The 13,449-nt window shown below is 37.1% G+C and overlaps 1 protein-coding gene across 2 annotated transcripts in view; it reads right to left on the bottom strand.

Moving 5' to 3' along the window:
• The window catches only part of LOC106873040 (uncharacterized), a 526,342-nt gene extending 514,371 nt beyond the window's left edge, over positions 1–11,971 (bottom strand). For both annotated transcript variants that reach the window (XR_016238090.1, XM_089340317.1), the window contains exon 1: positions 10,871–11,971. The gene's annotated coding sequence lies outside the window, so the exon portion shown is untranslated. The remainder of the gene's footprint in view (positions 1–10,870) is intronic.
• Positions 11,972–13,449: the final 1,478 nt, after the last annotated feature.

The following is a 13,449-nucleotide window of genomic DNA, read 5'->3' as shown; positions in this document are numbered from 1 at the left end:
CTTCTTCTTCTTGCTCCTCCTCTTCTCTTATTCTTGTATTCTTCCTCCTTTTCTTGTCTTCTTCCTCCTTCTTGTCTTCTTCCTTCTCTTCTTCTTGCTCCTCCCCTTCTCTTATTCTTGTCTTTTTTCTCCTTCTCTCCTTCTTGTCGTCTTCACCTTCCTCTTCTCTTTCGTCTTCATATTCTTCTTCTTCCCCTTCTTCCTCTTCTTCCTCTTCTTCCCCTTCTTCCTCCTCCTCTTCTTCTTGTCTTCTCCTCCTCCTTCTTTAGCCGCAGGTCAGCCTTGATCAAGCAGACCTATGATCAACGGCATTCCATCTATGGCTACCCCTTCCAATGTATTTTCACTGTTATTTCTAGCTTGTCGATCAACCACGTATAGGATCCTTTGACAGTTCACCTTAACAATATTGGAGTAGATGGAGTTGGTGTTGTCCGGTGACCACAGGTCATTAAAGGAGATCGTAGCGTGCAAAGACCACGGAGTCGCAAAAATATTTAGTTGCTTCCTAGTTCCTTCAGTTTGGTCGCTTCAGTGTAACTGCTTCTTTTTTTCCGTTTCTATTTAGTTGCTTCCTGGTTCCTTCAATTTAGTTGCCTCTAATTTTTTCCGTTTGGTTGCTTCAATGTAACTGCTTCTTTTTTTCCGTTTCTATTTAGTTGCTTCCTGGTTCCTTCAATTTAGTTGCCTCTAATTTTTTCCGTTTGGTTGCTTCAATGTAACTGCTTCTTTTTTTTTCGTTTCTATTTACTTGCTTCATAGTTCCTTCTGCTCTTTTTTCTTTTTGTCGTTTCTATTTTGTTTCCTCGTGGGTACATCAAAGTTTCTTTCATTCAGTTTCTTCATAAACACATCTTTGATTTCCCAGTAGATTTCTCCGAACATGAGGAATCAGAAATAACTCGATAAATATTGGAGATACATTCAGGTTGAATAGCTCCGGGGTGAAAGTGTGGGCGAGCCATCTGTGTTTAATTAAGCTAACCTAAATAGACAGTTAAAAAAAATCGAACTCATAGCATTAATAAAAACAAACAAGAACCCCCTTTCGAAATCTATTCACATACAATATTCTCTCTCATATATTTCATTTCATATAAAATAATCGTTTGAATTAATCACAGTTATTTTCGATCTGAACTTTGTCTCTACGAATATTCATTTTATAGTTCGATTATTGTCGAAAAGCGATGATAAGAATCAACAAAATAAGTCTAAATTCTGAAATTAAAGGCAATCCATCATTCTACATTCTTCTTCTTATTATTATTATTATGATCATCATCATCATCATCATCATCGTTATTGTTAATGTTATTTTATTATCTTTATTACTATTATTATTATTATTATTATTATTATTATCATTATTATTATTATCATTATTATTATCATCATTATCATTATTATTATCATCATCATTCATCGTTGTTATTAACTTTATCATCATCATCATCATCGTCATCATCATTGTCGTTATCGTTGATGTTATTTTATTATCTTTATTCTTATTACCATCATCATCATTATCATCATCATCATTATCATTATCATTATCGTTGTTGCTGTTGATGGCCACAGCAAAACAAGGGAGTTTCCTTTAACGATTGATTATTTATTTATTTACTTTATGCCCACAATTCCTGAATCTTGCCAAAAGAGACAATATGTGTTGAGTTATTAGAACGATCGATCAATACATTTATATATATATATATATATATGTGGGCATCGGTACCATTTTCCTCTTTCTCCGTTCTTCCATTCTCCGAACTTTCCATCTTTCCGACGAAGGGCTACGCCCGAAACGTCATACACTCTCTCTTTCCTTTCCTGAGCGTCCAATAATACTATCCATATCACGTCCTCACTTTGTTGTTTTTTTGTTTTTTTGTTATTGTGTTTTTGAACTATATATATATATATATATATATATGTTTTTTTTTAAAGAAAAATGTAGTGAACGCCGTATAACAAGAGTATTGTGGTGGAGGTGGTGGTGGTGTACCAGGATGTAATTTTGGTTGTATTTTCAGAACAACAATGACACCACCACCGCCACAGCAACATCAACAACAACAACCACAACAGCACTGTCAAATTAGACATTATTGCTTTCGGATAGTATTGTACCAACCCACCTACCTCTTCGCATGTTCATATGTGGATTGTTCCTGCTGCTGTTATTGTTGTTCTTGTTGATGATGATGATGATGATGATGGAATGGTGATCATGGTGATGACGGTGACAGTGAGGATGACAATGATGGTAATGATGATGATGATGACAAGAATGACGACGATGAAGATGGTGGTGATGATGATGACGACGATGACAATAATAATAATAATAATAATAATAATAATAATAATAATAATAGTAAGAAGAAGAAGAAGAAGAAGAGGAAAAAGAAGAAGAAAAATCCTTTTTACTATAGTCAGAAGGCCTGAAATTTTCGGGGAGGAGTAAGTCGATCACATCGACTCCAGTCCTTGACTGGTACTTAATTTATCGACCCCGAAAGGATGAAAAGCAAAGTCGACCCTGGCGGAATTTGAACTCAGAACGTAGCTGCAGACCAAAAGCTTTATCGTGGTATGCATCAGATTTTCGGGACCGAACGTGAGGCAAAACGGCAAGTAGAGATCGATACACACACATTCTTAGGTTTGTACCACGGCACATGAGTGACAGTCAAAGGACTTGGTAGCTGCATTTATCCCTGGTTGTGGCGCGAGATGGACGCGTGGTAAAGTACAGAGTGTCGAGCAAATATGTGACCGAAGGAACGCGGCAGTATTTGAATGTCGTTATTTTTCGTCAAAACCACGGAGTCATTTTAAAATTGTACCCCGTCGCGAATGCAGAAATACAGAGCAATAAAGCTGATAGAGCAGGGCAAACGGTAGTTATTACATTTGTAATAGCAAAAACAACTTACGAGCTTTCTGCACCAGTGAGCTGGAAAGAGAGAATGAGAAACAGAGAAAGAGAGAGAGAGAGAGAGAGAGAGAGAAGGAGGAGGACGGATAAGAGACAGAGCAATGGAGTAGCAAACAACTACAGAAACAGGAAGAGCAGCTGCTTTAAAATGTTGCGGTTCGAAACTCAAAAAAGCAGTAGGTTTAGATCGAACCGTCTTTGGCCTCAGAAGCGTTGATGATTGTCATGGAGAAAGTTTTGGTGGTGGTCATGGTGGTGGTGGTGCTCGTCATCGTCTTATGTTACTGCCGAGTACACAGTCTTTGCATTCGCTTTTGAAATATTCTTGCCAATACTATCACTGAACTTCTGTTGGGCTCTTGTATTGATATTCCTGTAGATGGCGATAAATATCATACGTTGATAGGATAACAACTACGGTTATTCGCTAAGATGTTGCTGGTGTCAACCAAAAACATATTACGTTAATCTACAGAAGCATTATGCAGGATTATGTATCGTGGGATTTGAATAATATCGGTAAAATAGACATAGACGATCAAAATAAAAAAAAAGAATCATACAAAATTTATTCTGATATAAGAAATATACGATAAAAATTTGCAATATCGTTTCGTATTTGAAACGACATACCTCCGTCATGCAGAATATGGATATCGCGATGATATTACTTTGTAAAAACTGATATTGGTTTATTGTATAAAATGTAAAGTGACATTTCTAACAGTTATTAGGTTGAATATACCACGTCATGGCAACGGCTACAACATCTGCTCTATTTCATATACGAAATAACGATATTTATATTTGCTTTAAGGCGGCTAGCTAGCAGAATTGTTAGTACGCCAGGCAAAATGCTTAGCGGCGTTTACGTCTGTCTTTACGTTCTGAGTTCAAATTCCACTGAGGTCTTTCCCTATCCCTGTCCTTCTCTCTCTCTCTCTCTCTCTCACACACACACACACAAACACGCATGCAAACAAGCACATGAATATGTGGCTACGTTGTTTCATCGTTGCACCATCGGCAACACCACTTTAGGGCCCCGTTCTGATGTGTGTTGGCTGAAAAGACACTTCAGCGGGTAAACATAGCAATACCTCTCTACAACAAATCTTCAGCCAAACCTTCAAAAGCCATCTGTCAGATCTACAAATCGAGCATACATATACATACATACATACACAAGTGGTTAGGGCATTTCATTTCACGTTACTCTGCGATTATTTTGTCATCTGACATGTGGCATACGATGCACCTGTACAGGTAAAGTCGATTATGTGGAAGAATTGAGCTTATGTGTACACAAACATTTGATCACCATAAACAAATCCTCTGTGTAGTTGTTCGGCAATGTCTAACGATGGGAGAGTCCATGATATATATTACATGTGTATAAGAAGGGGTCATCCATTCTTATACACATGTAATACAATTTTTCTGAATTTTCAGATTTTTTATATGCTAGGCCACTTGGTTTTAAATTGAATTAATATTCAGTTTATCACCCTCTCTCTCTCTCTACAGAGAGAGAGAGAGAGAGAGAGAGAGAGAGAGAGAGAGAGAAATCTATGTGTGAATAGAAACCACGATCGTGCGATCTCGAAACCATGATCTCGCGATATATATATATATACATATATATATAATTAGAGGAACAGAAATGTATATATCCAGTTTTATTCTGAAGTCAATCACGTCCGGTGTGTGTGTCTGTGTGTGTGCGCGTGTCTGTGTGTGTGTCTGTGTTCTGTGTCTGTGTGTGTGTGTGTGTGTGTGTGTGCCTGCACATACATACGTATAAACTGTTTCTAAATTTGACGAGATTATCTTTTGATGATAGCAACGTGATTTATTCCAATTTCTGACCTTTTTACATCTATTTGCTCGCCACAGATCACCTCTCGTTTTCTCAGATTCCACCGCTTGTGTGTGTGTGTGTGTGTGTGTGCGTGAGTTTGTGCGTATGTGCGTGTGCACATACGTATCTATGTATGTATATACGTACGTATGTATATTTACGTGTACGTACGTATGTATGTATTTATGATTGTAACAATATAACGTGTGCTATAATAAAGCGCAATAGATATTTGAACAATCAAACGTTGAAAAGAGCTGCCTAAACACTAAACACTCATAAAACAGAGGACAAAACCAGAACAAAATCGTACGTAAAAGAAAAGGAGGTCACTAGTTGAAATATAAAATTGAAATATAACATTTATTACTAACATATGTTAAAATGTAAGAAATAATAGCAATAATGTTCAAATGTCCATTATCGAAGATATAAAATTCTTCATGCAAAATATTTAATTTTTTTCCGTTGTTTGTTTCAAAGGGAGGAAAGAAATATATTTTGTTCTAGTTTTCAAGATACACAGTTTCTGGAATCGTAATATGCTGTTAGTTCCAAATGGAAATAGTTTAGCTGCAATAAAGTGTATTTCTGAGAAAGCTACAGGTATTGTCTTTCCCCCTCAAAAACCTTTTCAATTGTCATGAACGTCTAAAAGGAAAGTGAACGAGAAGCAACCGCAGACAGTTGTAAGATATGTATGTGAGTGCATGTGTGTGAGAAAGAGAGAGAGAGAGAGAGAGAAAGAGAAAGAGAGAGAGAGAAAGAGATAGAGAGAGAGTATGTGTGTGTATGTCTGAGTTTAAGATACTACTACTAGAGTAGCCGCAATGGTCCAGTAGTTAGGGCAGCGAACTTGCGGTCATAGGATCGCGGTTTCGATTCCCAGACCGGGCGTTGTGAGTGTTTATTGAGCGAAAACACCTAAAGCTCCACGAGGCTCCGGCAGGGGATGGTGGCGAACCCTGCTGTACTCTTTCACCACAACTTTCACTCTTACTTCCTGTTTCTGTTGTACCTGTATTTCAAAGGTCCAGCCTTGTCACGCTGTGTCACGCTGAATATCCCTGAGAACGACGTTAAGGGTACACGTGTCTGTGGAGTGCTCAGCCACTTGCACGTTAATTTCACGAACAGGCTGTTCCGTTGATCGGATCAACTGGAACCCTCGACGTCGTAAGCGGCGGAGTGCCAACAACAACAAACTTCTACTACTACTACTACTACTACTACTAACAACAGCAACATCAATGATAATAATAATAATAATATGATTTTAAATTTTGGCACAAGACCAGCAATTTCGGGGGAGTGGGTAAGTTGATTACATCGATTTCAGTGCTGAATGTTACTTCGGCGGAATTTGAATTCTGGACTGTGAAGACGGGCGAATCGACGGTAAGTAATTTGCCCGGCGTGTTATCGATTATACAAGCTCGCCGTCTTAACATGATAGTAAATAGTAAAGTTTAAGAGAATTCAAGAACAGGTAAACGAAAAAACAAAACAAGCAGCAGGAAAGAGAAGGAATTATACGACCAATTCATGAAACAAAATCGTGTATGCTGGAAGTATAGAACGCTGGTTGCGGATGATAGATGGAAACTAGAAACGAGAAACCTAATCGCTAATTATAGCCACTCATGGACAAACCATTACGACGAATTCGATAGAGACAAAGATTGATAGATCTCAATCAGAGAGCAACTGTAGAATTTATGGGAGAGAGAGACGAAAGTACTTACCATCTTATCTGTGAATGTAGTCGTGGTGCTGCGTCGGTTACGACGACGAAGGTTCCAGTTGACCCGATCAACGGAACAGCCTGCTCGTGAAATTAACGTGCAAGTGGCAGAGCACTCCACACCCACGTGTACCCTTAACGTAGTTCTCGGGGAGATTCAGCGTGACACAGAGTGTGACAAGGCCGGCCCTTTGAACTACAGACACAGCAGAAACATGAAAAAAGAAGGCGAGAAAGTTGTGGTGCAAGTGTACAGCAAGGTTCACCACTACCCCCTCCTGCCGGAGCCTCGTGGAGCTTTTGGTATTTTCGCTCAATAAACACTCATAACGCCCGGTCTGGGAATCGAAATCACGATCGTACGACCGCGAGTCCGTTGCCTTAACCACTGAACCATTGCATCCCCCACTGTGAATGAAGTAAGCTAACGCAAAAAGAGTATAAGCGCAGATATTTTAATAAAATAGAACACTGGAAGGAAAGCCGAGTGTGTGGATTGAAAGTAGCAGAAAAGTGGAATGAACACGAGCGGAGGTAATGTTGATAATGATGTTGAGGATGAGGAAGTTGATTATGACGAAGGGGTGGTGGTCATGGTGATGACGGTGACATTCGCGATGACGATAAAGGTGATGGTAATGATGATGATTGTCGACGACGATCATAACGATGGCGATGATGATGATGATGATGATGACGAGGTGCATACAATCGAGAAAATAAATTCTCAATATGAAATTTAAAAAGAAACAAAGTAATATGTGTAATTTAAGCTGTGTGTGTGTGTGTGTGTGTGTGTGTTTGTGCGCGTGTAAGTGTGGTTGTGTGTGGAGGACGGGGTTGTGTGTATGTGTGTATTATCCATTACAATTTCATCATTGAAAAAGCAATTGTAGCTATCGCGAACACGCTAATGTTGTTATATTCACTGTGTTTAATTTTGAAAAGAAAACTACTATTATCAAAAAAAATATATATGTACGAAGTTGAAAATAAATTAAAATGGTGTTGTACTTCTTTTATCTGATCCCTAATACAATTACTCTGCATTTCCTTTTGTCACTTTATAGATTTCAACACAATAAGGAATTAAATACGCAAGTGTATATAATGGAGACGTGTATTTCTATCACAATTACTCTCATAGATAGAAACACATTGACTATTCCTCAGTAGGGAAGCTATCACGAAATCGCTCCACTCATCTACTCATTTTCTCTCAACGAAAATAATTCCACCTTGAAAACAAGGCTAATGTGTCTGAAGACCTACATTTCATGACGCCTTGCCGTGCAGCCACTGTCCTAAATCTTTAGGCTGCGTACTCTATATCAGTGCTCCGCAACCTGTATGCCGCGGAATCACGAAACGATGCCAGTTGTTCCGCAGTGTAACCCGGATATAATATTTTCCCTATATTTTTTATATTTTTAGTTCAGATGTGCCGCTGAATTTTGAAAAGAATATAAGTGTACCGCAAGTGAAAAACGGTTACGGAACACTGTTCATTATATGGTCTTAAACCTTATTATAATACTGTGTAACTCGATTTATGTCTTTGGGTAGAAACTGTTATTTTTTATTTGCTTACCCTTAGAAAGCATAAAAAATGCTGTTCCCTTCAAACTTTGTTTTTGTTACATTAATTCAAAAAAAAAAAAAAAACCTCCTAGCACATGGCTATGATGCTTCCCTGCTACTTCTGCTCATGATCAGAGATGCACATATTGTCAGCTTCTAAAGGACGTGCTCGAGTGTTAAGGTCAAGCAACTGACAAGCAAATCTGTGGTGTTGAGCAGAATACTTGCTATAACGATATTTCTGCTTCTGCAACTCAGTACTGAATCCGTCTGAGATGTAATGGAAAATAGGTCAGTTTGAAAACATTGCTGTCCAGGTCACAAAAGCAAAGTTTGAAGGGAATAGTCGTCATTTCCTTTGATTTCTAGATAGAAGCAAATAGGAAATAGCACTTACTGGCCAAAGACAAAAAAATAAGTAAGTAAAAAACTTTGTTACCAGTGTAATCTTTAAGGCATTGTGTCAGCTAGCTTTATGACTACGTTGTGACAGCATGTTTTATAAAGTTCTAAATCCTTTAACCGATGTTCTTAGAGAAGTGATTACCAAATTGAAAGGGTTTTCAGACAATCAGCTAAAAAGCCTATCATTCCTGTCTATTCATAGCTATGATATTTATGTCTTCACTGGTTCGACCACCTCGGTGTGGGCACACAAAGGTGAAAGGTATTGACCTCAACCTGTGGCTTTTTTCTTCAATGTTCGATTGGCAACTTTTGTGTCATAGATCAGCTCAAGCAAGACTGACTGTGGTTACAGAGCCACAACAAGAACAAAAGCAACAACAGTATTAACAAGAATAATTGTAATAACAAATAGTTACAACAGAACATAAACACAATAACATACAATTACTACCAATATAAAGCATACACCAGTTAAACTAAGAAAATAACACATAAATACGTACACGCACGCGCCCACGCACGCTTGTACGTATAACGAGAGACATTTTAATACATAAAAATACACACACACAAATATATACAGAAACAAACAGACACATAAGCACACAAACAAGCGCACACACACACACACACAAAGGAATACGCACAAGAACAAAAATACAAAAATATATATACTGAAAAGCAGAAAAAAACACATACATATACACACATACACAGACATAAAAAATATATACTCATACGTACACGCATGAAAATACACACACATATTCATACATCCACACATACGCATACACAGTCCAACATACGCATACATATAGACATACATACACACAGACGTACGCATACACATGCATATGCATACACATAGACCTACATAAACAGATAGGCTCGCACAAAGAGAAAAGAACGCAACACAGTGTCCATAACTCACTGCCAGTTGGTAATGAATTGTTACCATGTGTGTTTGTAGCTAAAATAAGAGAAATCAATTCGATATTCATCGAATTGATTGCATTATCGATTTTTCACCATCGCCTCCAACGCCGCCTCAGCAGCACCTCCTTGTGTCACTCAAGCTGAAATATATTTCTCTACTCAAGGAACATCAATTCTGCTAACATACACTACAGCACTTTTAGAACAGACATCACTCAATCCCACCCCACCCCAATCTCTCCCTCACTCATATATATATATATATATATATATACATATATTCATATATATGTATGTATATTTATATGCATGCATATATATTTATATACATGTATGTATGTATAATTATATGTATGTATATATATACGTATGCATATATATATATATATATATATATATATGTATGTATATGTATATATTTGTGTGTGTGTATGTTATATATATATATATATATATATATATATATATATATATATATATATATATTTGTATGCATGTATTTCACTTAATCATTTTGTCTATCAATCACTCCTTCCTTCCGTCCCCTCTTTGTAATGTATATAATTATATATGTATATGTGTGTGTATATATATATATATATATATATATATATATATATATACATACGCACACATATATACGTGTGTGTGTGTGTGTGTGTGTGTGTGTGAAGGCTCATGGGTCAGTGGTTAGAGTGTCGGGCTCACAATCATGAGGTCGAATCCCAGACTGGGCTGTGTCTTGTGTTCTTGAGTAAAACACTTTATGACCGAAGGGGGTCCTTCATGAAATAAAAGAAAAAAAGAACGCAGTTCCGATAACGGTTCTTTAGACAAACCGCTAATTTGTTGTCAAGTTTTAGTGGGGACAAACACACACACACACACACATACATATACATATATATATATATAAGTATATACATACACATATATAAGTATATACACACACATACATATATATATATAAGTATATACACACACATATATAAGTATATACACACACATACATATATATATATATAAGTATATACACACACACACACACATACATACATACATACATACATACATACATACATATATATATATATATATATATATATATGTATACGACGGGCTTCTTTTCAGTTTCCGTCTATCAAATAAACTTAAGGTTTTGGTCGGCCCGAAGCTATAGAAGACACTTAGCAAAAGTTCTACACAGCAGGACTGAACACGGATTGAACCCAGAACCATGTGGTTGGGAAGCCAGATACTTACTACACGAGCATATATCACATAAGTGGGAAGGATGGAAGAAAACACCTAATGAAAAACTTGTGAAATAAAAGGAAAATAATTTGATAAGGTAGGAAGAGAAATCTAGTTTTCGGTATAATTTCATTCATTTTACCTTGTGTTAATTAAAGTTTCATATCCGTAGGCAATCTTTAGATGTAACTGTCTCGTAGAAGTAACTCCCATAGCTGTTGGTTATTCCCGAGTTTGTGAGACATCATCTTGCGAACTTCCGGTGGGTTGATAAAGTAGTGAACTTCTGGCAAGACGTGATTCGTGTTTGGCATTCTAATCTAATTCGAATACTTTATTAAAGTTCGCTAAATAATTTTTGTGTTACTTTACAGAGAACTCCCCCTCACGTATGGAACGTAATTAGGTATTATGAAAACGGTTAAGATTTTTCAATATGAACAGTGTTTAAAAACAACGAGCTGGCAGGATCGTTAACACGCCGGGCAAAATGCTTAGCGGTATTTCGTTCGTCTTTACGTTCTGAGTTCAAATTCCGCTGATGTTGACTTTGCCTTTCGTCCTTTCGGAGTCGATAAAATAAGTGCGTGCTGAGCAATGGAGTCGATGTAATCAACTTATTTCTTTTCCCCAAAATTACTGGCCCTGTGCCAGAATTTGAAACCAATATGAACAGGGTATTGTTAGAGCGTAGAAGTCTATTCTTTTTATGGTGGTTGACAGGCTACGAATTTTGAACGCGACTCATATCGTTATATGAAAAACGAATGGTCGCTTAAAGTTGAAAGGAGGAAGCACATAACTGTGGTAAGAAGAGAGTAGGTAATGACTGCATGTGAGTGAGAGAGAGAGAGAGATAGTGTGTGTCTTGTTTTTATGTGCTACTATCTGTGTCTGTAGTTTCTGTATGCTTACTTATGTATGCTTATGCGCACGGAAAGAGTTACACAGGATTCCGAGCATTGTAGTTTAAAAACTTAGTAACAGATGAGTACTGGTAATTAACTATTTATACGGTAAATGCAATAAATGTCCGAGCATAAATCAAAAGGCGAAAACATAAAATAAGATCAAAATAAATAAGGTTTCTTAAATTACCGAAACACAAAGTGAACAAAAATACATACATACATACATAATTTTGACTACTCTAGGCACAAGGCCCGCAATTTGGAGAGAGGAGGCCAGTCGATTAGATCGACCCCGAAAGGATGAAAGGCAAAATCGACCTCGGCGGATTTTTGAACTCAGAACGTAAAGACATAAGATATTCTTTTTTACTCTAGGCACAAGGCCCGAAATTTGGGGGGAAAGGGCCAGTCGATTATATAAACAGAAAACTTATTATTTTTTTTATTTTTACAGTTAATTATACAGCATAACTAGGTTATACGTTCGAAACGAACTGACTATACCTGAGTGCTCATAAGGTACCCCCCTCTATAAATTACCTCTCTCTCTATGTGTGTGTGTGTAGAGAGAGAGGGGGGGGGAAGATGCGTGGCTTAGTGGCTAAGGTATTCGGCTCACGGTTGTGAGGTCGGGAGTTCGATTCCTGGCTGTGCGTTGTGTCCTTGAGCAAGACACTTTATCTCACGTTGCTCCAGTTCACTCAACTGGCAAAAATGAGTAGTACCTGTCATTCAAAAAGGGGCCAGCCTTGTCACATTCTGTGTCACGCCGGACCTCCCTGAGAACATGCATACATACATACATACATACACACACACATACATAAAGCCATCAATGGAACTGTAAAGATATGTAAAACTTTCCAAAAATTTAGCACATAAATACATATGCATGCATCTAGACATAAAAACGCATCCATAAAACAAACATACAAATCTGCGCATACACTAACACCAAATACTGCACACACACACACACATATGCACAAATACCTAGATGATGTTGATAAAAGTTCCAATGAAGGAGCCTTGAATCTATGTTAGAGTCCGGCTCTTTCTTTATGGACAAGAAATACAGAAATGAAACTGATTGATAACATACATGCGCACATGCATATGCACATGTATGAATGTGCATAGGTGTGAGTGGCTTGGATAGATTTTCTTTTAGACGTGCATTTAACACGCAGCAGTATTCTAGTCTAATGTTTTATAGACATAAACTGTATCATCTTACGGTGTTGACAGCACTAGTGTTTCTCCTTAAGTCTCTCTCTCATAGTATTGACTACAACCCATTTTCTCACACGTTCTTTATATATTTCTAACAAATCATCCTATTAAACGTATATAAGCAGAATCCTATTTTTCTGCGTATTTGTTATTAATCTGACTTGTGTTTTATTTTCTGCTTCAGCAAAACTATTTCTTTAATGAGCATTTCGTTTGTTTGGTTGTTTATTATTGAATTTACATCTCTCTTGTGTTATTTACACTTTAATACTGTTATTTAATGTTCATCTAACGCAATTTCATTTGTGAATTAATTATCTGCCATGTCTTACGTTTCTTCTCTGTCTCGTTCAAACAAGAAAAGAAAATATAACGAAATGAATTGAGACAAAGGTTCACAAGTGTAAATCACAAATACGTCTTCGACAAATAATGAGAGAAACGAAAATTTCATTGATTTACTTTCTACTTTTTTTCAGTTTCAATATTGATCTTTCAGTCTGCTATTTCGATGGGTTAACATTTGACATTCTCTGCTGAACTAAAAGTTTTTACAGATATCGTCTGCGTATTTCGT

Source organism: Octopus bimaculoides, chromosome 23, assembly GCF_046866305.1.
Source record: "Octopus bimaculoides isolate indiv1 chromosome 23, ASM4686630v1, whole genome shotgun sequence".
NCBI classification, from domain to species: domain Eukaryota; kingdom Metazoa; phylum Mollusca; class Cephalopoda; order Octopoda; family Octopodidae; genus Octopus; species Octopus bimaculoides.
This window is presented reverse-complemented; position numbering and strand designations above follow the sequence as displayed.